Below are 5,414 nucleotides of genomic sequence, written 5' to 3' on the forward strand. Positions count from 1 at the left end.
CCTTTCTGTTAGATTTTTAGAAGATTACCACTGGGTGACTTCAAATGACAGAAATGTATTCTCTCACAGTTCTGGAGACTATAAGTTCAAAATCATGGTGTTGGCAAACTTGCACTCCCTCTGAAGGTTCTAGGGGATAATCCATTCTTTGTGTCTTCCAGCTCTGGTGGCTGTCAGCTTTCATTGACTTCCCTTGGCTATATCATTCCAGTCTCTGCCTCTATGACTCCTGCTCTCTGTCTCTTAGGGTGCTTGTCTTAGGCCTCACATGGGGTGATTCAGGATGATTCTATCACAAGATCCTTAACTATATCTGAAAGTCTCCTTTACTAAATAAGGTGATGTTCACAGGTTCCAGGGATTTGCACTTGGATATATTTTGGAGGGCCCATTATTCAACCCATTATACCATTCACTGAAATGAAGGAAATGGTGAGAAAAGCAAATGAGGTGAGAGAGAGGGATGTATACAATTTTCATTTTAGCTGAGAGGACACCTGATAACTGCCTGAGTTGTTGAATTAAATAATCAGGTATTATTATTAAAGATATTCATTCTATTGGTCATGTAAAAGAAAACGTTATCAAATCCCTGTAAAAATCCAACATTCTGTTCAAATTTAGCCATTAGCCTCATTCTTCATTTACTATTTTAACTCAAGCTGTTAAAAGAAGTGAGTTGTTTATGTTTGAATTTTATTTCCACTCCTTTCCACCAATCTATGGTTTGTGAAAAAAAAAACATTTATTCGATAGATATTTATTTGGTGTCTAGAGTGTGCAGTTAACCATGCTAGGCAATTCAGACATGCAAATATTATTAAGAAATAATTTCTATTACTAAAGAACTTATAGATAATAATTTGGCTCAAACTAGTGTCCCCCTCCCCCCCCATTCTATCCTAATGTGACTTATTATGCATATAGCTTACTTACAGTAGGTGTTTGGGGAGTGAGAATATAGGTGACTGAGTTTCCTTTGCTTATTAAGATTTATAGGGGTCACAAAACCAACTTTTTGTTTCACAATCTCTCGCCCTCATTACAGTGAGAAAGTTTAGGCAATCATAGATAGTGAGCTGTAGGCTCCAAAAGTACTTCAAAATGCAGGAACAAGACACCAGAATGAATACATAGTGGGTGGAATCAGTTTACTTGGAGAAGCTTTTCCTAGAAATAACCCATCCTACACTCTGATTTGGAGAAGAGTTTGCTGAAGAGACAGAAGTGCCGGGAAACAAGCACCATAAAATGTAACTAATGTAAAAGAAACTGTAATCCTAGAAATGGAAACATGCTAGAAACAAATGGTCCTTATGGAGTTTAGGAAAAGGAAAGTTGGTGAGTAATTTCAGTGTTTATCCTTGACTGTTCAACAAGGGCAAGAGACTATGTTTTATGTCACTAGTAATCTTGATTAGATCACTTGAAAGGTGACAACTTCTCTGATTTCTCAGACAGCTTGATTTAAATAGTTGACACGACTATACAACCTCCTTTGCAGTGAATCTGGGCTCAGCAGACAGCAGATTGTTATTATAAAGAGTTTGGAGTGCACTGCCTGACATATAAGCTCCACAAAGATTAGCTACTATTATAAATTATTATTTTATTTTCCTTGCTCTTTATTATTTCTCCCAGTATGATCAAACTGTTGGGGGTGAAACTGATGAAATTGAGTTTGTAACTTTCTTGGCCAGTCTAGACTGTGATGATTCTGATGATTAGTTATTTAACTAACCACTCCTGAAACAGTTTACCAGTTCTCTCCTAATATAACGACAAGAATATTTCCTCACATTGAGCTAATATTTGTTGATAATTGTCACGTATCATCACCTAATGATTGTCTCCTTGTTTAATCACACTGAAATGCTGTTTGATTATGCCCTTCTTCCACAAACACCTTTTAATAGGTCAGTGGTAGCCTCCAAATAGTCTAAACTCCTTAAAGTAGTGTTCAAGACCTGCTGGTTATCATTTGATTCCAAACTGATTCCAACTTACTTTTCCCACCACACCACCATATTATTTCCAGGCTACCACCAAAATAGATTATTAATCACATTCCCCCTTTAAAAAATGTATGCTGTCCTACCTCTATGCCTTTGCCTATGTGCTTCCTGGAATAATCCAACTTCCTACAGTTACTCATCTCCTGTTAGGCTCCTTACTATTGCTCAAAGGCCACCTCCTCCACCAAACATTTCCAGTTCTCTCGGGCTGGAAATGACTGATGTAAAACACTGTGGTTCATGGGTCTACTTTTATGATGTTTGCCATTTCACAGTAATTTGTCTACATGTGGGAGATGTAGTGTGATATCACAGGAAGGAGCTAATGCTTCTTGGACTCAGACCCAAGTCCTGCTAACTAGTTTTATAAACTTGAAGCACTTACTTAAAATCTGTGAGCTTAGTCTCTTCATCTGTAAAATGAGAATAGTAATACCTACACTATCATGTTAAAATGAAGATTAAATGAGATAGTATATGTGCTGTAAAGCTCTTGGTGCAGTCCTTTGCACATTATGTGACCAATATATGTCTGAAATTATTATTTTACTGCTATTATTATGTCCTCCCCTACTTAAAGACTATAGTCATTTTGAGGTCAAAGACCATGCAGTCTCATTTCTCTTTATATTCTGCTTAGCATAGCATCTTGTACATAGGCCTTCCTTTGCTAAATTTGTGAGTGTGTGTGTATCAGTTTTGCCTCTCCAACTATATTATACATTTCTGAAAGTCAGTAACAATGCCATGTGCACTATAGTATATATGTTTAGTGCCCAGTTAAAGGCTGGTGTAATGTGTATATAACCAGGTAGGAATAAGACCTGTTTAAGCACCCTCTGCTAGGAATGACACTCCTACACTAGTTAGTCACTTTGGGCAACTGAATCTTGACTGCAGTTGTTACTTGATGTCTTGGGGATCACTTCTTCCAAACAACATTCTTTAATAAGGTTTGAAGGAATTGTGTGCAATTGAGAATAACTGAACCCATGATATGAAATTAGTACTCTTATACTTAAAACTAAGTTATACTTGAATATATGCCAACATATTACAGTGAATATTGAATGTTATTCTGATGGTGACATTCATCTCTTTACGTGAGGGAACTGGTGAAATCTTAGGTAAGTGTGGATCAGAAAAATATCTCTGACCTAGTGTTGACCCCTTTGTATAGTTCCTTTTGTGGGTCCTACACTCTGCATGTCCTACATCTTCCTGCCTCAGAATGGACATGCATTGTCTCAGACTCAGGATTACTACTGGAAGAGGATATTTAGTTGTTATGTTTACAGTTGCTTAGAACAGCCTTTAAGTAGAATTCTCATGAACCATTTCTTTAGGTAATTGCATCAAATGTAATTTGCATCAAATCCATTATTGCATCAAATCCATTACTGCATCAAATGTAAGGGGATTCCTGGCCTCCCTTATATTCTACAAAATCCTTGCCCCAATTTTGGTTCCTGGAGTGGGAATGTTCTTTGCAAGCATTGCTGCAACTCCAAGAGTTTCTGGATTTGCCCTATATTGAAGGACTGAAAAAAATTTATATATTTCCATGGATTTTTGACATAATGGAGCAGCCACTGGTTGGATTCAATAATGAAAAATAATGCTCTGCTGTGTAGAAGTCATTTCTATGGCTTTCTGTATGTCATAGACAAATATCTTCTATGCCTACCTCTAATTTAAAAAAAATTAAGGGCTTCCCTGGTGGCGCAGTGGTTAAGAATCCGCCTGCCAATGCAGGGGACACTGTTTCAAGCCCTGGTCTAGGAAGATCCCACATACTGTGGAGCAACTAAGCCCATGCTCCACAACTACTGAGCCTGTGCTCTAGAGCCTGGGAGCCACAACTACTGAGCCTGCGTGCCACAACTACTGGAGCCCACGCACCTGGAGCCCGTGCTCCACAGCAAGAGAAGCCACCGCAGTGAGAAGCCTGTGCACTGCAAAGAAGAGTAGCCTCTGCTCGCTGCAACTACGGAAAAGCCTGCATGCAGCAAAAAGACCCAATGCAGCCAAAAATAAATAAATAAAATTAATTAAAAAAATAAATAAAAAAATTAAGCATTGCTTGAGCTACATGGCACTATTAAACGCTCAACACTTATTGAGTAACTTTGGAGTTTATGTTATTATTCTTACAGTTTATAAGATGTTTGAATCCTAAGAATAACAAAACTCCCAAATACTTACTTATCTAAATTCACAGTATCTGAGAAGTGTCTTGTGACAGTCATGTAACCTATATATCATCCTCACAAATGAAGCTTAGGCAATTATATATCACTATGGAAGTGGAACGATTACAAACTAATTGTATTAAGTCAGGTTGGAATAACATTATCATAGTATGAAGGAGTAAATTCAGAGATGAAGGTGAGATGATGAATGGAAATTAACAAGAAATTTGAAATCACTTAAACATTTTCTCTGGTGGATTGCTCCCCAGAGTCTCTCTTAATTCTTCATCAGTTATGTGATATACATTGTACATGGTTTTGCAACATTAAAACTATCTCTCTTACAGATACTGTAATTTATTTTTAGGTAACAAAACTGGATTTTTGTTTGGAGAAGATAATTTTTGAAAGGGAAGGGAAGTTATAATTCAATCATATCTTCACAGCTGGATAGAAATTAATTTTAGTTGGTGTTAGAAAAATTAAGTGCTATAACATTTTTTTCTTTGAATAAATGGAATTTTAGCTCTGATAGTGAGTCTCTAGTGTCACCTGTCTTATTTTAACAATTCGGAGAAACTGAGAGATATTCAAAGACACACAGGAGTTGTAACACAACTTAAGTCTCTTGACTTCTAATCCAGGGCATTTTTCACTACTTTTCATTCTTTCTCTAATTCTTTTAATTGTAAAATTATATCAGAAAGAACTACTGTTATGGACTGAATGTTTATATCCCTCCCAAATACATATGTTGAAGCCCTAACTCCCAATGTGACTGTATCTGGAGATGGGGCCTTTATGGAAGCAATTAGGGTTACATGAGGTCGTGAGGATGGGGCCCTGATGATGAGATTAGTGCCCCTGTATGAAGAGACATCAGAAAACTTGCTGACTCTCTCTACGCTATGTAAGGACACAGTGAGAAGGGAGCTGTCTACAAGCCAGGAAAAGAGCCATTATTAGAAAACCAAACATGTTGGCACCCTGATCTTGGAGTTGCAAGCTTCCAGAATGGTGAAAAAATAAATTTGTTTTTTAACCCATCCAGTCTATGGTGTTTTGTTATGGTAGCCCAAGAAGTCTAATATAACCAATAAAAGAAAAAAAAATACTTTTTTGTAAATATGACCAAATTTGGCTATTTCCCATTTATTTGGTGTTGTTACAAGTTCTGACATTGCCTTAATGAAGTACAATTAGAAGG

The sequence above is a fragment of the Lagenorhynchus albirostris genome, chromosome 6, assembly GCF_949774975.1.
Source record: "Lagenorhynchus albirostris chromosome 6, mLagAlb1.1, whole genome shotgun sequence".
Lineage (NCBI taxonomy): Eukaryota > Metazoa > Chordata > Mammalia > Artiodactyla > Delphinidae > Lagenorhynchus > Lagenorhynchus albirostris.